This window comes from Odocoileus virginianus, chromosome 14 (assembly GCF_023699985.2).
Source record: "Odocoileus virginianus isolate 20LAN1187 ecotype Illinois chromosome 14, Ovbor_1.2, whole genome shotgun sequence".
Classification (NCBI taxonomy): domain Eukaryota; kingdom Metazoa; phylum Chordata; class Mammalia; order Artiodactyla; family Cervidae; genus Odocoileus; species Odocoileus virginianus.
In genome coordinates, this window is record NC_069687.1 from 5,518,973 (window position 1) to 5,539,021 (window position 20,049).

Sequence of the window (20,049 nt, forward strand, 5' to 3'; positions counted from 1 at the left end):
TTGAGCAAACTCTGGGACATGGTGAAGGACAGGGAACCTGGCATGCTACAGTCCATGGGGTCACAAAGAGTAGGACACGAGTGAATGACTGAACTGAAGTATGCTAAAATGTATATAGAATTAGAAATATAATGTACACATGAAGTCTATACTGTTGTGAACCAACATTACCTCAATAGAAAAGTGGAAAATCCAGAGGAATATAAAGAAAAAAAGACTCAAGCCATCCATAATTTTGTCACTCAGAGCCAACCATTCTGTATATTTTTTAATCCTTTTAGTAAATTTTTTTCTCATTTGACCTTATGAGTTTAGTGTCGTGTTTTATTTATTTTTTCTTTGACAGGTAACATCTTTTCAGTTATCTGGGAAACACAATACAGTTACTTGGTTTGCAAGATGAGATGACTGAGCTGCCCAGATGGTCAAACCCCTGTCCTGTGGCCATCGGACATGGGCTGATTGTTCTTAGTCTTTATCTGTAATGCTCCATGAACATTCTTAGACATGTATCTTTTTGTTTAGTTTTCTTATTATTTTCCTTTTTTGCTATTTTTTAGTTGTTGTCTCCAACTCTTTTGTGACCCCATGGACTGTAACCTGCCAGGCTCCTCTGTCCATGGGATTTTCCAGGCAAGAATCCTGAAGTGGGTAGCCATGTCCTTCTCCAGGGGATCTTCCTGACCCAGGAATCAAACCTGCATCTCCTGCATTAGCAGGCAGGCTCCTTACTACTAAGTCACCAGAGACGCTGCAGACTTTGGGGTTATAGTTCATGTAACCCCATAGAGTGTAGCAATAACTTCTAAAGTTTTTGTATCTCTGTTTCACAAGACGCTTTCAAGGGCACTTTTTATAATAGAAACAGGATAAGGTTACATATTTTAGTAAATATGGACAAGAGTATGAGAACTGAGGATTTCCTATGTGGTCTTGATTTTCCTACTTTGTAAAAACCAGAATTTGTGTTAACGTATTCACAGATCATGGGCTTCCCAGGTGGTGCAGTGGCAAAGAGTCTGCCTGCCAGTGCAAGAGACTCTGGAGACACAAGAGATGCGAGTTTGATTCCTGGGTCGGGAAGATCCTCTGGAGAAGGAAATGGCTACCCACTCCAGTATTCTTGCCTGGGAAATTCCATGGGGAGAGAAGTCTGGCAGGCTACAGTCCATGGGGTCACAAAGAGTCAGACACAATTGAGTGTGCGCACACACAAACACACACATATTCGCAGATCAGTGCTGGTTTTACTTTAGTTGTAGGAAAAAGAAATATTTTCATTCTTTTCTTTTTCTGAGATTTCTTTCACCAGCAGTCAGGCTGACTGTTAGTTCTTAGGGACATAAATGAAGGCATTCCTTTATTTACCAGCTAGAGAAAGGGGGAAAATGTCTCAAAGCATGAAAAACTTACAATATGCAAAGGAGAAGAAAAAATATTACAGCTATAATGTCTTCTTGAGAATAAAATTTCTGGATCAAAGGCTGTGAAATCTGTTTAATGGGTTTTGCCCCCAGAGACCAAATTATTTTCTCAAATCATTACATCAACTTCTGTGTCCATCAGCAGTAACTGCATGAGCACCCAGGTTGTGGCATCATGCTTTAAAAATTATTGTTAGCACTTGTACTTATTTCTAGCAAAATAGCACTGCATATTTCTGAAAATATTCCATTGGAGTTGATAGAAGTGGAGAAACACATTTTAGTTGAAATACTAAGTTGTATTTAACTTTGTTGTTCAAAAAACATTTTATTTTCTGTTGGAGTTATAGCTGATTAACAATGTTGTAATAGTTTCAGGTGAACAGTGAAGGGACTCAGCCGTACATAAATATGTATGCATTTTCTCCTAAGTTCTATTTAACCTTTAAAAAACCTGGGTGAGTGTCTCTTCTCTGTAGCTTCCGCTTTCTGATTACATTTGTCCCAGGTCATTTTGAAGGTTGGCCTCTGCTAAGCAAAAACAAGACGTGAAGGTTGGACGAGTTGTTGTAGGAAAACAACCCAGTACAACTTTATTATAAGTTTGCTGGGGGAAAAGCCCCGAAGACAGAGTTCTTACATGTGATGCTGCTGGCGCTGAGGCTCTGCGGAACTTTCCCATGGTACCTCCTCTTAGCTGCTGTGGCCAATATCTGCAGGCAAGTATTGGCCAGCACGTGGTACATCACTCAAGTCTGGTAAATGGCAGAAGGCAGCTTGATGGATGTGGTCTTCCTTGCTGATGAGGGCATTGTCTAAAACTCTGCCGTTGCTGGACAATGTGTGATGGAATAGCCATCGAGCTATCGAGCTGCCTCTGCCAGCCTCTGCCGTCGTGTCAAAGGCAATATTTGACGATGTCAGAGTGGTGGGTGGAAAAGCAGATGAGCTGCCCAGAAGGCTTGTAAATCTCCAGCTCCTTGGCCTCTGAGATACATTTTCCTGCTAATAAAAGTCAAGAGAAGAAATGCATGCTTTGAAGGAGAGTCAAGCCCTTCATTTAAATACATTTAAAGGAAAAGGAACAATGTAATTCAGGAGAACTGAATGCCATTTTCTCCCTATTCTGTCACCCAACTGCCAGGGCTGTCTGTCTTCAAGGGGACATGGCAGAATCTGGACCAAAACTCAATCTTTGTAAAAAGAGAGCATTTTTGCAGGGAAACATGCTGCATTCTAAATGTTACACAATTATCACCTTATATTCAATTATTCTTCCCAATTCTACAAGAAAAATGAAGTGCTACAATATTAGGGGAAAAAAACTTTTTCAAAAAGAATATTTACCTGTCAACAAGCAGTGCACTATAATTTTTTTAAATTAATTTTTTATTTTAATTGGAGGCAATATTGTAGTGGTTTGTAGTGGTTTTTGCAATACCCTTAAAAGCTTTTGCACAGTGAAAGAAACTATAAGCAAGGTGAAAAGACAGCCCTCAGAATGGAAGAAAATAATAGCAAATGAAGCAACTAACAAATAATTAATCTCAAAAAATAGACAAGCAGCTACTGCAGTTCAATACCAGAAAAATAAATGACCCAATCAAAAAATGGACCGAAGAACCAAACAGACATTTCTCCAAAGAAGACATACAGATGGCTGACAAACACATGAAAATATGCTCAACATCACTAATTATCAGAGAAATGCAAATCAAAACTGCTGTGAGGTGCCATCTCATGCCAGTCAGAATGGCTGCAATCAAAAAGTCTATAAACAATAAATGCTGGAGAAGATGCAGAGAAAAGGGAACCCTCTTACACTGTTGGTGGGAATGCAAACTAGTACAGCCACTATGGAGAACAGTGTGGAGATTTCTTAAAAAACTGGAAGTAGAACTGCCGTATGACCCAGCAACCTCACTGCTGGGCATACAAACCAAGGAAACCAGAATTGAAAGAGGCATGTGTACCCCAGTGCTCATCGCAGCACTGTTTACAATAGCTAGGACATGGAAGCAACCTAGATGTCCATCAGCAGATGAATGGGTGGTACTTATACACAATGGAATATCACTCAGCTATTAAAAACAGCACATTTGGGTCGGTTCTAATGAGGTGGATGAAACTGGAGCCTATTATACAGAGAGAAGTAAATCAGAAAGAAAAACATTAATACAGTATATTAACGCATATATATAATGGTTATTTAGGTGTGACAATTTTAAGAACTGAACACTTGAAGAGTTGTTGGGACTGAATTTTAATGCTTTGGGTTTAAGACACAAACTCACTAAACAATAAAACTGGTAGTTAAAAGTTGTGATAATAATGCCAAGAATGAATTTGGCTTACACTAATGTTTGTAAAGCTGAAGGTAACTAGAAAGAAAAAAGTAAAATGTTGTATTGTTATTATTTTTGGTACTGATGATCCTTTGAGATGAAGAAAGGACTTGGAAGAAAAACATCAAAGATTTAGTGCCATGAGGATGCAAAGTGTTGTGTTTACAAAATATTTTCTATGCAGAGTACTGCGGAGGCCCAGTGAGGACTCGGTAAAGATTTACTGGTTGAAATGGTGAAAAGATAAATGTTTCAAGGAATGAATGAATGAACAATGTCTGATAGGTATGGGACTGGATGAAGCACAAGCTGGAATCAAGATTGCAGGGAAAAATATCCATAACCTCAGATATGTGGATGACACCACCCTTACAGCAGAAAGCAGAGAGAAACTAAAGAGCCTCTGGTGAAAGTGAAAGAAGAGAGTGAAAAAGCTGGCTTATAACTCAGCATTCAAGAAACAAAGATCATGGCATCCAGTCCCATCACTTCATGGCAAATAGATGGGAAACCATGGAAACAGTGATAGACTTTATTTTTTTGGGCTCCAAAATCACTGCAGATGGTGACTGCAGTCATGAAATTAAAAGACACTTGCTCCTTGGAAGAAAAACTATGACAAACCTAGACAGCATATTAAAAAGCAGAGACATTACTTCACTGACTAAGCTCTGTCTAGTCAAAGCTATGACTTTTGCAGTAGTCATGTATGGATGTGAGAGTTGGACAATAAAGAAAGCTGAGTGCTAAAGAAATGATGCTTTTGAACTGTGGTGTTGGAGAAGACTCTTGAGAATCTTTTGACTGCAAGGAGATTAAATCAGTCAATCTTATAGGAAATCAGTCCTGAATATTCTTTGGAAGGACTGATGCTGAAGTTGAAGCTCCAACACTTTGGCCACCTGATGCGGAGAACTGATTCACTGGAAAAGACCCTGATGCTGGGAAAGATTGAAAGCAGAAGAAGGGGACGACAGAGGATGAGATGGTAGGATGGCATCACCGACTCAATGGACTAGAGTTTGAGCAAGCTCTGGGAGTTGGTGAAGGACAGGGAAGCCCGGTGTGCTGCAGTCCATGGGGTCACAAAGAACCAGACACGACTGAGTCGACTGAACTGAACTGAAGTATGGGAAGGAAAAAAGAACTGTCAGACCAAGTATTAGGTCTTCAGAATCCATACTTAAAGGATGACAGTCAAGAGTTACTCAGTCAACCAAAGATGGCCCTATGGAGTGGCGTGGGCTGTATTCTGTTATTAACAATGAAAATACATTGGCCTGCCTGTAATATTCCTCTGTGGAGGCAGACAGTCATATCTGTTTTTCAGTCCCTAAGTCATGTCCAACACATTCTTATAACTTTATAAGATAAGGAATACTGTGCCAAGGAATATTTGAAACATATAAATTATATACTAAGTGTAGAAGTATAGATATTTATCAGTGCTTGAATTAGTTAACAATTAATTAGTTACACACAAAACTTTGGAAACTTTTGGTTCTTTGTAACAACTGAGCCAAACATTTGGGACTCACATCAGGATTGTCCTTAACAATTTCATTTTAGGAGTGTTGACCTGTAGAATCATTCTCTAAGATAACCAAGTTAACTGAGTAACTGCTTTAAACCGGGAATATTATAGGCAGGCCAATGGATTTTCACAGCTAATTGCAACATACAGCCCAAGCCACTCCATAGGGCCATCTGTGGTTGATTAAGTAGCTCTTGACTGTCATCCTTTAAGGATGGATATTTTGAAGACCCAATATTTGGTCTGATGGTCCCTTGTTCTTCCCACGCCTACCGGCTGCAGTTCATGGGGTTGCAAAGAGTCAGACACAGCTGAGTGACCGAACAACAACAGCTGAGTTAACTACGGCAGCAAGCAGAATCCGCTTGCTCCTCTCGATTAAATGAAAGGATGAAAAGCACTGGCTGCTTCAGCATTTTGGTTCTACCAAGTGCGGCAAATTCAAATTGCTGAGCAACTCTTTTTTAGAAATAGAGCGGTTTAGAAGTGTGTCCTGCCGCTCTCAACTCTGGACAGCGAGGAGGGTTGTTTCAACCCACAGCCTGCAATGGAGCCTGTGGTTGCAGCCCCCCAAGGCTCCTTAAGCCCTACGGGTGTGCCCTGTCGGAACCAGACTCTTCCCTTCCCCAGGTTGTCCTCCAATGAACAGATTTCCCCTCTGAAACACGGCGGGGAGGACGCAGAGACATGATGGTCCCAGTACGTCCACTTTCCTCAAGGCCACGATAATAACGTGTCTCAAAAATTAATGTACCCATTTCTAAAGGCTTCTGACCCTTTTCCTTTGGACTTGCTATATTATCATTGTCAGAAAAATATCACTGAGCTTTGGAGACTCTCCAATAGGAGCTGATTTATTTCTAATAATTTTTCTGCCTAGAAAAGTCTTGATAATGACTTTGGGCTTACATATCTCCCACTCAGGTACACACTGTTCACGCAGATGTCTGGGGCCAATGGTTCAGCTACTTATATTCTCTGTGACTGACAGCTCAGATCAACATCTCCAGAGATCTGAATTTTAAGGTTAATAGTGGGGTTATCAGAATGCTCCATGGAGTGCCCTTGGGCTATTTCTTTAGGAATTAACAGTGTAGATTTAATTTACAGTGCTTCGAGAAATAACCCCATGTGCATTTTAATCCTCAAAAATATTTGTATCCGACTGGAATATTCTGTAATCAAAGAGGGACTTGAAAAAATAGAATGCTCAACTCTGAAATAAATAAAACCAACATAGTTGTACCGTCTCTGTGGCATGCAAACCAGGCTTGACAATTGACAATTGAGTAGGCTCCATGGAATCCTGAAATGAGGCTAGGTCCATGAGGTTCGGCTCTATTTTTAAACCAAACAGGAAAATGAGGTTTTAAAGAGAAGAACAAATCTCCCACAAGCACTGATGGTAACTTTCCACCGTCTAGCTATTCCAGATGCAGAGCCAAATCCCAGCTACCTCAGGGCAGAAAAAATCCTAAGGGCGAAGGAGGGAAGGTTCAAAGCTGCCTTTGTCTCTGAGTTTGCAAGTTGTGGGGGTCCGTCTCCCTGGTGATTCCTAGCTCATTTTCCAGCGACTGAGAAAGCAGACAGTCTCCTTGGAGAAGAGCTTGGGCTGAATGGACTCCCCCTGGGCTTCTAAGAGCTTCTCTGGAAGGCTTGGAAGGTCTGAAGTAGAAGCCAATGGAACGGCTTCCCTTCAGCTTTGACGTGAAGGGCTCTTGAGTTGTATCACAGAGAGCTCCAGATTTGAGACCTGATGAGAAAAAGTTTCATGCTGTGGAAAGAAAATGTCTCCTGCCATATCCATAAACAAGAAATGTCACATCCATCAGTGATTTCTGGGCTCCAGATGTGAACGAGGGCTCCCTCGTTCCGCTGTGATCCAGAGGATGGGGCCACCACCCCGCTGTGACTGCTGAGGAGCTGGGGGGATGCAAGAAGCAGCCATCTGCCACCCCTGAAGGGGGACAAGGAAACAGGTTTGGCCCCAGAGAGCTGAGGTGCACACGAAAGGAATGGATTCAGTGAGCCCAGAGGCTTGCATCCTCCCATACATAGAATGCTAAGTTCCTTAATTCGATATCTGAACTTTGATGTTCAGATTGCCTGCTCCCTTTGTTGCAAACTGGGATATTAGCCTGACTTCTCTTCTTGCCTCCTTGAAGCAGTTTTCTCAGAGCTACTGAGATGCTGTCTCCTGGGCTTGGAGTCCTAAACAGTCCCACCAAATAAAAGAACTCTCGACTTCCAGGTTGCGACTGTATTTTTTTAGTTGACAATGTCTTATTCCAAACTCCAGAAGTGGGAAAAGGAGTAACCGTGTCAGTGCTGTGTTGGCAGCACTGAAAAGGAGACGACATGGGGCAGGGATGGGCTGTCGTGGAGCGCAGCTCACCACGCGGATGTCAGTTACACCTGGGGGAGCTGCCATAAAACTTCTAGAATGCAGGAAGGTTGACTCCCAGTCCTTCATAGTGAAAGTCGCTCAGTCGTGTCCGACTCTTTCGTGGCCCCATAGACTATACAGTCCATGGAATTCTCCAGGCCAGAATACTGGAGTGGGTAGCCTTTCCTTTCTCCAGGGGATCTTCCCAACCCAGGGATTGAATTTAGGTCTCCTGCATTGCAGGCAGATTATGAGCTGAGCCACCAGGGAACCCTAAGAATACTGGAGCAGGTAGCCTATCCCTGCTCCAGGGTATCTCCCTGACCTGGGGATCGAACCAGGGTCTCCTGCATTGCAGGTGGATTCTTCCCCAGCTGAGCTATCAGGGAAGACCAGTTCTTCATAAGATAGAGAAAATTTCCCTCCAGCTGACATCCTTAATGAATCTTTGCCAAGACTTCTTTGTGATGAAGGTGGATACAGAAACAGCAGATCATTCGTGAAAGCCAGATGAGAAGTATAGCACCCACCGTTTTAAGACTCAAGAGTTACCCTGAAGCCCAGTGATGGCAATGTACTGGCCACCTGTGAGATACTGAAAGACCCCAAATGTGTTTGGGACACAGGACCTGGGGGACTTTTTTTTTTTTTTTTGCAAAAATTCTTCTATTAAAATAACACACATATGAGTTAAATAAGTAGCATAGCATTTTCTGAAATTCTAAGTGTTTACTGAGGTTGAATGAAGAGTGGCAAGTGCCGCAATAAATGCAGATCAAGGTATAGATGAAAGATAAGTAGATGATGGAGAGATGGATGATGAATAGGTATTGAGATAAATGACAGATCTATAGGTAGAGATATAGATACAGATATAGATATTCTATTGGTCTATTCCTCTGGAGAACTCTGGCTGGTACAAGAAGTTTATCACAGAGGTGAACACTCAAAGCAGAGAGGAGAACCCCATGGACTGTAGCCCACCAGGCTCCTCTGTCCATGGCATTCTCCAGGCAAGAATACTGGAGTGGGCAGCCATTCCCTTCTCCAGGGGATCTTCCGGACCCAGTGATCAAACCCTCGTCTCTGGCACTGCAGGTGGATTCTTTACTATCTGAGCCACCAGGGAAACTCATGGATATTTTGTTGGTTCTATTCCTCTGGAGAACCCTGAGAGGTATGAGCAGTTTATCATAGAGGTGAACACTCAAAGAAGATTGTCTGTATCTGAATTGGACGATATTGGAGTGAACATGAGAAACTTACCTAACCTCTTTCTTTATCAGCTTCTTCATCTGTACAGTGGAGGTAATATTAGCATCTACCTCATAATTTTTTGTGAGGATTAAATAATCTCATACATTTAAAATTCTTAGAACAATTGTGGGCCCAGAGTAAACATTTAAATGTCTGCTAACTATCTATATTAATGTTGATAAATGCTATTGCTTATTAATAACTCTGAGTAATACACAAAATTGAATATTTTGTGAAATAAAATTGATGTCCTTAGGCAATCAACTTCAGGAACTCTTAGCAGGCTCCAATACACCCTAAGACTGATAATTTGCATAAGAGTTACTTTAAGGTGCTGATTCCTGTGTTTTCTTAAATCTGATGTGAGATATTATTTTAGTTTCTGGAAATCCTACTGTTGAAATACCTATGCAGTTGTGCAATGATACAGATAAATGTTTTGAGATGGGCCTAAAGCCACAATACCATTTTGAAAAGAAGTCGGCATGATGTAAAAAATCGTTAGCTTGAAATTTTCCATGGTATTGAAATGATTCTTGCTTAGGAGCATCATGGCTCACTTACAGGGAGATGTCTTTGATGGTTTATGCTGGACCTTGGCATGTGTGGGCTTCCCTGCTGGGTCAGCTGGTAAAGAATCCGCCTGCAATGCGGGAGACCTGAGTTCGATCCCTGGGTTGGGAAGATCCCCTGGAGAGGGGGAAGGCTACCCACTCTAGTATTCTGGCTTGGAGAATTGCATGGACTGTATAGTCCATGGGATCACAAAGAGTCAAACACGGCTGAGCGGCTTTCACTTTGGCATGTGTATTCCTCTGCTATATTCTCTTTCATTCCAAGAAGTCAGATATGCCTTAGAATGAGGTTGCTTTTTTTCCTTTATAAAAGTTATAGAAAACTTAGGGAAATTTGTTAAGTGTAGAAAATTTGAAGGAAGAAGTATTAAAGAATTCCTATCTTTTTCTATATCTATTTTAATTTTGAATGGTATTTTCAGACTAGTATATCTTAAGTTAAACATCATATCAGCCTTTCTAATTATGAATGATGTATGCCACTGTAGAAAATTGGAAACATGTAGGAAAATGTATCAAAATTTACTTGGAAGCTCATAACAATAGAAAACCCAGTTTTAAGGGGTATAGTGTTTTACTTTTTCCTATGAAAATTTAACAATTTTAGAAGTTGTTATCAATACACTGACTATCAGAAAGGTTAATAGAGAATGAAGCACAGATTATTGATAAGAGGAACCATGAAAGGGATGTTTGGGTCAGAGTATAAGCCCTTTCACTCTCTGTAAAAACGTGTTTATTCAATCCAGCAAAGTATTTTTCAATTGTGTTTATGCTCCTGGCTTCTTTCTAATTGTTCTGGTTTACACTACGAAAGCAATCTACAATGCTCAGCTTGGAAACTTCCAGAGTGTGAAAACACTCTATGTGGCAGTATCATGATGGATACATGTCATTATATGTTTGTCTAAACCCGCAGGATGTGCAGTGCTGAGGGGAACCACAATGGAAGCTATGAGCTTTGAGTGAATGTGCTGGGTGATGTAGGTACGTCAGTTGTAACAAGTACACCACTCTTCTAGTGGGTGTTGATAGTCAGGGAGCCTATGAGCCTGTAGGGCTAGGAGGTACGTGAGAAAATTCTGTGCCTTCCACTCAGTTTTGCTGTGAGCCTAAAATAAAAACCTATACACAGAGGCTCACAGAACCTCTTATGTATAATTGCAAAACAACCAAGGTTTCTTCAGTAGGTGAATCGGTAAATAAACTGTGGTACATCCAGACAATGGAATATTATCCAGTGCTTTAAAAAAGTCTTTTTTAAAAAACAAAGTTTTTTTAAAAAAAAGAAACATCAAAGAAAAAAAAAATCACATTTTCCCCTTTATGATCTCTATAGGATTAAGACATATTTTCTTTGTCTTCCAGTTTTGACCAGGAGTTTCCAAATGCTGGCCTTCCAAGGTTTAATAAGTAAATCCATGTTCATCTTCCACATCAATTTCATTTTTTCGTAACGTTTGAACACGAGTCAATGAATGGCCCCTGAGATGCCTGTAGTAAAATTTCTTAATGCTTCTGATCCAAATTTGCAAAGAGAGTGTTGTCACCTGCTTCTGTGGGTGGCTGAGACCAGTGGTACATCAATGCCATCCCCCCACACGTAGCAGGCACTCGGCAAGTTCCATGGCCTGTGGTCAGCTGCTGTGGTCAGCTGCTGTGTTCTGCTGTGGGCATTAATAAGATTTTCAAGTGCTGAGCAGTTGATGGGAATCAGAGAAGGGAGTTTGCTCAGCCGAAATTTTTTTATAGGGTCAGAAAGAGACAGGATTAAACTCACAGAAACAGAGTATAATGAGAAAAGGCTGTTTATTTTGAATTAAGGGGATTTCAGTTGAGTTTTGGAACCCTCTGAGAATAACTCTCACCCAACTTTGATGCTGACGTTGGTGCTCACGCTTGACACAAACATTTCTGATGGTACCCTGCTGTCTTTGTGATGCTGAACACACCATCAGGGAATGTTTTTGTGGCCAAATTCTAAGCAGGACCCTATATCTGAGCTGTTTTTCTTTTGTCTGTCTTATGACTGTGACTTGTCTGTAATACTATCTAAGGTCAGATAGTTCTGTAAAAGGACAAAATTAAATAAATATCCCCAAGAAGAAAAAGGAGATAGTTTGGGACCTTTTTGTTAGCTATAAATTAAAACCTTGATTGTCCAGGCCATTACAGAAAACTATAAATTGTGGTTTATAGGTTTAACTCCAGTGAAGCAAACTTAGATGGTTGAATTGTTTATAAAAGAGAAAATGGGAGAAATCTAGAAGGTACAATTATGCCAAGCTTAAAAGTCTGGCAAAAACAGAAGTATAATTTACAATTATGCTTGAGAAATCTAAAGAGTACAGAAATCTAAAATTGACAGATTTTCAAATTTTCTCCCGAAATGATTGTAAAAGTGTCTTGGGCATTCTACCTGTCATGTCTTTTGCCATGTACAATAAACCTGATAGTGTTGGTTTGGTGATTTGATGAAAAGAAATTCAAATGAGTCAAAATAATGTGGGGTTTAGAGTGTTCCACTGGCCACGGATCTAACTGTCCTCGCAGAGGTTTTATTTTGCAACTCTGTAGAATCCTAATGAGATATGAAGAAAGCAAGCCTAGAAAACGAGTGAATTTCCATACTGGCATGGACACAGGAATGCCAGCTGAAAGGAGGTAGGAAGGCAAGCCTCACTGAGCTTTTCCTGACCCAGCATCTTAAAAAGGCCCTTATTCCAAACACCCGATCACAGACTGTTAGAAACTCGCCATGGCATATCTTCTAGAATGGAATAAACAACAGGACAGCAGGATGACCAAGGTAAAGAAACTCGATTAACTTAGATCAAAGCGTATTTTCTTTTGTTCCATGGTCTTCAGTGCACAGAAGGGGAAAGACTGGATACTATAGAAAGACATTTTGTAAAATAAAATAACCGTTGACACACTGGCTGAAGAAGGCAAAGCAAGAAAACCCGGCAATGGTCTGAACCAAGGAGCAAAGGGCGGAGAAGGAATCGGCAACTCGCTCCAGTGCTCCCCTCCAGGACAGTGCATCCTGGGGGGGCGACACTCTGGCTCCAGGGTCGGACACGACTTAGCGTCTGAGCGTACACGCGAGAACAAAGGCAAATAATTTTTTTTTTTAGAGAGAGAGCTCAGAGAAACTAACACAGTACAGGTACGTAGCCTGTCCACAATGTAATGATTCATGGTGGTACTTTTTCTGCTTAGGGGAAGAAAAACTCGCAATTTCCATCTTCTGTATTATGTGGGCTTCTGTGGTGGTTCAGATGGTAAAGCGTCTGCCTGCAATGTGGGAGACTCAGGTTCAGTTATTGGATCAGGAAAATCCCCTGGAGAAGAGAATGTCTACTCACTTCAGTATTCTTGCCTGGAGAATTCCATGGACAGAAGAGCTTGTTGGGCTACAGTTCATGGGGTCACAAAGAGTCGGACATGACTTAGCATCTGAGCATGCATGCATGCAAGGAAAAAGGAAAATAATTTTTTTTTTTTTTTTTTTTTTTTTTTTAGAGAGAGAGCTCAGAGAAACTAACACAGTACAGGTACATAGGCTGTCCACACGTGTTATGATTTATGGTGGTGCTTTTTCTGGTTAGGGAAAGAAAAGCTTGCATTTTTCATCTTATGTGCTATGTGGGCTTCTCTGGTAGCTCAAATTGTAAAGAATCCACCTGCAATGTGGGCAGAGAAAAGAATGTCTGCTCACTCCAGTATTCTTGTCTGGAGAATTCCATGGACAGAGGTGGGCTACAGTCCATGGGGTCACAAAGAGTCGAATACAGCTGAGCAACTAACAGCTTCACTTTTTCAAGATTGTGTGCAGGTCCAGGAAGTTCATTAGCTGCTCTCACAATCCCTGTCATGCAGGCCCACTTTGTATAGATAAAGCCGCTGAGATGCAGAGAGCTCAAGAACCATGTAGGGCCACAGTCTCAATGGTGGTGGAGTTGGTCTCTGTCTGGGACACCCTCTTCGTTGGAAGGTGACTCTTGAGAGACTGGCACGACCAGGTTGGTGGGGCCAAGATTAGTCAAGGCACCATTTGGGCAGTAGATCCTCTAGGTATAGGCTGGGGCCATCTTGGTGGGATTAATGAGGTCCTTTTAAATTCTGCTTGGCTTCCCTGGTGGCTCAGCTGGTAAAGAATCCTCCTGCAATGCGGGAGACCTGGGTTCGACCCCTGGGTGGGGAAGATCCCCTGGAGAAGGGAAAGACTACTCACTCCCGTATTATAGCCTGGAGAAATCAAAGGACTGTAGAGTGCATGGAGTCGCAAAGAGCCGGACACGACAATGCCTTTCACTTCACTAAGAATCTCCTTTGAAAAAAACAGATTACTTCATCTTTCCTCCCAGGAAATGTTGGTTCCGGACATCTAAGTTGTGGTCCAAGAACGCGTATTTTTGAAAGTCTTCTGGAATTGACCTCAGGGAAGCAGGGCATGTTTGGTCCTTTTAGCACATTGCTGCTGTGATTTGCATCTGGTTTCCGTGCCTGTGGTCATCATAGTTCTCTATTCTCCTTAATCTTCTTCATCTTGTTCTTCTCACTGTCCTTTTTAAAAAATACGAAAGTAAAGAGGATAACAAAGCAAACAGTCATGCACCTACAACTAGAAATGTCTCCTTCGCATATTTGTATTTTATATTCATTTGAACATGAAGAGCACAGCATTGGCCATGAAGTTGAAATTTTCTGCAATTTTCTACCTGTTTTTGCTCTTTCTTGTCCTGAGTTGTGTTCTTGGCATTGTTGTACAACCATTTCAACTGAAAAAACAAAACAGGCAGAAAAAGATCCCATGATTTGTCTAAGAATCAGTTTCCCTCCTTAAGCCTCATTGGACTGCTCTGACCTGCAAAGCAATGGAAGCAACTGCAAAAGTTCTCCCTTCACCCAGAGTAGTCACTACCAAGAACAGGCTCATCACGAGATAATTAAACCTTCTTCCTGCTCCCTAGAGGGGACAGAGAGCAGACAGAGAACCCGGAGATGATTCTCCTTCCTAGCTGGAGGAATAGATTTCCGGAATTATGTGAGACTGCAACAGTCCTCCACACTCAGTTCTTTGAAAATTCATTTTGTGGATTGCTAAGTATACACTTACAAACACATGCATTCTTCAGACAGCATCGCACAACTCAGGCTGAACTTTCCAGTCCTTCAAAATATGCCCTTGAAAAAAATCAGCACAAATTTGTGTCACCTCCCATGGTCAGCCCAAATTCACAGCAATTGCATTTGATGATACTCCATGGTCACTGAAAATTGCCCACTGTTAACCTTCCTTACCAATAAATCACTAGACTCACCGAAGGTAATTTCAGAGACACACAGGTGGCTGAAAGTAATAAAAGTTGAATGAAGTGCCAGCATTTTCACAAGAGGTCCCTCAATGCAGATTTCTACCAGGGGTTCTAAAGGGATCCCGTTTTTAAAATCTCAAGCATGTCACTACTTAACTTACAAGAAAGTGATGAGCGCTGCATTCAGAGAGAAATGAGGCATCTGTGCTTCCATTTACATCATGGCTTTTATTTTTCAATGTAAATCTCATGTTATCTCTACAGCACCCATGTGGATGGAGAAGGGGGGGGGTGTTTTCATCCCTCCAAGTCCATCAGGAATGTAAAGAGTAGAGAAGAAAAATAACTCGGCTGAGAGCATAATTAATACATGTAAATCTGAAGCAGGACCTAAATGTCCCCCCCTTGATGCTTGTAAATCTGAACTTTGCCCCTCTCTCCCAAAGTGCTGCTCCCCTGAGATCCCCCCAAAGGAGAAATAGCCACGCTGTTCCTTAGGCTTCCTGAGAGTGAAATCATGTTCTTCACTGAAGTGCCTCTCCCCCACCACCGTGAGCTAGTTACAGCCTGGAGTGTTTATTTTGTGCTTTTCACATAGTACACTGCCCTACACTTAATAGGTTCTCGGTAAATGGGTTGTTGGATCAATGAGATTTACCCATAATGACTTCAAAAAGGCTGGGCACTGGCCACGTTATTTCAGAAGAAGACAGCAGAGACAGCGAAGTAACCAAATGCATGACTGTCTGCTCAGTCGTGTCTGACTCTTTGAGACCCCCAAAGACTGCAGCCCGCCAGGCTTCTTTGTCCATGGGATTCTCCAGGCAAGAACACTGGAATGGGTAGCCATGCCCTTCTCCAAGGGATCTTCCCAACCTCAGGGATCGAACCCAGATCTCTTGCTTTGGCAGGGAGATTCTCTACTACTGAGCCACGTGGGAAGCCCAGAGTAGCCATGCCCTTGAACAATATGTAACCTGCAAATTAAGACTGAAAACCACAATTTACTCTTGGAGTTTATTTTAAAGGTATTACACGGGGCTTCAGAGTGTGGCCATGGGTCATTAGGAAGGAAGTCTATATCTCCCAGCCAGAAGCAATGGTCTACCTTGTAAGACAGCTGTGAAATATGTTGCACAGTTCCCCCTTTGTTTTGTAGGGGGAGACTGCTGGAAAATGTAAAATAAGAAATTTCATATACCACATACTTACTATGCTGGTATTTTATCACTAGCTGGAAACCGTTTGTTTTGAGTAGGCGCCAATATGGCTTTGTGGGGTAGGTTGATAAAAATACAATGAATTCAGGCATTTGCAAGTGGTCCAGTCTCAAAATTCTCCCAGGAGATTTTTGTTTTGGTTAAGAAATTCAATCTGAAGGAAATGTCAGCATTTGTTTTGCTCAAACTCTGCCCCAAATCAATTTCTAGATGAACTTGACAAGATTCACAGAGAAATTTGTTAGGTAGAAACAAAATACATCACTGATATTATTTGTTCAGAGTGGCATTATTCAGAATTTTAAAAAGAGATTTAAAGAGAAGCAGGCATATAGCAAGACTCAGGTAAATCAATATAATTATGTTTCCCCTCTCACTTTCTCAGTATCCATTATCAGCACACTGATGATGTTATAATGAATTCTATTGGATGAGAAATTCTGTAAAGAATGCATACACAAATATCCTTTTACTTAAAATTACCATAATGAGAGAATGCTACCGCTAGGTTATCTACCTCAGCTCTTTCGTATATTTAAGCACAAAAGAATTTAGTTCTAAAATGTTCAATCAAAAGCTGCTAAAGGAGGGAGCAGGCAGGTGAACCTCACACCTGCCTTCTCTTTAATATGTCTTTCTCTCCAACCTCCCTCCAGGATTGCTGATTGCAAGTCAGTTTCCAGATAACTGACATGGCCCAACTTGGAGGAAATTTTAGGCATAAAATCCAGTACAATAACCCATGACTCCCTCAGAACTCACTGGCCTCATGCTTATTCTCAGATACCTCCCAGGTACCCTAGCAGTGAGGACTCCTGGTCTGTTTTATAGCATCACACGGCCAGTTCCTATGCCCTGTGGTACCTGACTCCTTTGAACTGTGGTGTTGGAGAAGATTCTTGAGAGTCCCTTGGACTGCAAGGAGATCCAACCAGTCCATCCTATAGGAAATCAGTCCTGGGTGTTCATTGGAAGGACTGATGCTGAAGCTGAAACTCCAATACTTTGGCTACTTGATGAGAAGAGCTCTCTCATTTGAAAAGACCCTGATGCTGGGAAAGATTGTGGGCAGGAGGAGAAGGGGACAACAGAGGATGAGAAGGTTGGATGGCATCACCGACTCAATGGACACGAGTTTTCGTAAACTCTGGGAGTTGGTGATGGCCAGGGAGGCCTGGTGTGCTGCAGTCCTTGGGGTCACAAAGAGTCGGACACTACTGAGTGACTAAACTGAACTGAACTGACCCGACTCCTGGTTGCCCAATGATTTTTAAGTACGAGTTCATTATTAACCTCTAGTAGAGCCTCTGGGCTTTGCTGAAGATTCTCTTTGAGATAAACTGGATGCAGATCGCTATGCAAATTTAAATATTTAATTTTTTTACTTTTAAAGTATTTTATTAAGGTTCATCCCCATTTAAAAAATTTCAAGCAATACAGAAAGGTTAGGATGAGAACATATGTCACCTAAAATCTTACCACTGCAAGACAATAATCAATAAATTGGGTGAACACCATGCAAGTTTTTTTTTCCCTTTATATTTCTTTTTATTGTCCTTGTTGGCTATTTATTTTAAATACAGAAGCATATACACTCAATCCCAAACTCCCAGTCTACCCTCCTCCTCCCTCCCTGGTAACCATAAGTTCATTCCCTGAGTCTGTGAGTCTGTTTCTGCTTTTATAAATAAGTTCACATCTATCATTTTAAAAAGGTTCCACATATAAGTGATACTTTTCTTCATCTGACTCACTTCACTCAGTGTGACGATCTCGAGGCCCATCCATGTTGCTGCACATGACATTATTTCACTCTTTTTAATGACTAATATTCCCCTGGGTATATGTGCCACAACTTCTTTAACCATTTATCTGTCATGGGCATTTAGGTTGCTTCCGTATCTTGGGCATGGTAAATAATGCTACAATGAACATTGGGATGCATGTATCTTTTTGGATGATATTTTTCTCCAGATCCATGCCTAGGAGTGGGATTTCAGGATCATATGGTATGGCAGCTCAAAATAAACAAATGAGACTTAATTAAACTCAAAGGTTTTGCACAGCAAAGGAAACTATAAACAAAATAAAAAGAAAACCAACAGATTGGAAGAAAATACTTGCAAGTGATGTGACCAAGGAAGGATTAGTCTTCAAAATTTACAAACAGCTCATGTAGATTAATATCATCAAACAAACAGCCCAGTCAGAAAATGGGCAGAAAACCTAAACAGACATTTCTCCAAAGAAGACATCCAGATGGCCAACAAATTCATGAAAAGATGTTCGACATCACTAATTATTAGAGAAATACAAACCAAAGCTACAGTGAGGTATCACCTCACATAAGTCAGAATGGCCATCATCAAAAAATTCACAAACCATAAATGGTGGAGAGGGTGTGGAAAGAACGGACCGCTCCTACACTGTTGATGGGAATGTAAACTGGTTCAACCACTACGGAGAACAATACAGAGGTTCCTTAAAAAACACACCCTTGATCCTGAAGCTAGGCTCGGTGCTCTTCTTCAATACCTTATAGCTTTCTTCTTCCTTTTTCCAGTTCCATTTCCTTTTGGATGAGCTTACAGCCACCCGGCCAGTCTAACAAACGTCCATGGTTAAGTATTTCTAGAATCTTTGAGTGTGGATTTACTGCCAAAATGTATTATGCCCTTAACTGGCTCTTAGCATTCTGCTTTGAAAGTGGGGGGTAACGATGGAGGTGACAGTCCTTACTACTAGGGATCCTGCATTATTATAGAAATAAATGGATTTTTTTTTTTTTTTTTGGTATAACCAGTCTAATAGGAGCCAAGGAGATTCAAGAAGAGCCAGGGAAGTGGCGATTCACTGAGATGTTCCTGACCTTGACAGCATCCAGTCCTGGGGAGGGGAGTTGGACGTGGTGCAAGCAGCCAGCAGGAGAGGCAGGACACCGACAAGGGTGGCGGGTGCCCCATCACATGCTGGGATGAGCGAAAGGTAGCCGGCCTAGTCTGCTAGCCCCACTCCAGAGACAGACGCGGTTCAGCCCCGTCTCTGAGGCCCCCGCCTCCCCACAGATACCCTCTCCTAAAGCACCATCTCATCTCATGTCGTGTTCATTTCCTTTGAGGGAGCAATGTCCTTCCTCCAAGGAGTTTTGCCTGCCTGAATTCATCCTACACCGATCACTTCTTTTTATTTTTTTTCTTCTCATTCTTCTATATAAATTCCTCTTGCTCTACTTTATATTTTCTGGTGGTTTCCGCAGGTGAAGCATAGCCTTCCTTTCAGACTGAAATCTGTGCCCAAGATTACATTGTGTGTGTTCTGATTTGCTTCTTCTGATGCTCCCTAAAAACGCTGATAACCCTACCAAGTGCTCCTAGGATGCATATTCGGTGCTGTTGACACTCGGCTTCTACCAGCTCCCCAGGGGGGAGAGCAAGTCTGTCTCTTGGGTCACTGCTACACAGTGTTGGCTGCACATCAACATGCTTTTTGTTGCATAAGTAACTGAACGAAAAATGTGCAGATGAACTAAACACCAGGATTATCACCAGAGGGCACCACTCTGCCACATAAATCTCTCCTCCTGGCCACGTCACACCTCCCATCTTAACCATCATTGAAAGCCCAGTTTACTTGGCCAGCTTCCTAACTCTTTATAATTAAAATGAATTCCAGCAGTTGATCCAGAAAGGACTGGAAAAAACCTTGCCATGTTTGAAAATGAACATAGTAGCTTGGTTTGCATTTTCTCTTTTGGGATAAATTACCCTGAATATTCATTGGAAGGACTGATGCTGAAGCTTTAATACTTTGGCCACCTGATGTGAAGAGCTGACTCATTGGAAAACAGCCTGACACTGGGAAAGACTGAGGCGGGAGGAGAAGCAGACGACAGAGGATGAGATGGTTGGATGGCATCACCGACTCAATGGGCACGAGTTTGAGCAAGCTCTGGGAGATAGTGAAGGACAGAGAAGCCGGGCGTGCTGC

General features: G+C 41.7%; 1 long non-coding RNA gene across 1 annotated transcript; it reads left to right on the forward strand.

Moving 5' to 3' along the window:
* Nucleotides 1-12,243: 12,243 nt before the first annotated feature.
* LOC139038172 (uncharacterized) lies at nt 12,244-19,292 on the forward strand. Its single transcript, XR_011491101.1, has 2 exons — nt 12,244-12,330; nt 18,866-19,292. It is a non-coding gene; the product is annotated as an uncharacterized lncRNA (long non-coding RNA).
* The last annotated feature ends 757 nt before the right edge of the window (nt 19,293-20,049 follow it).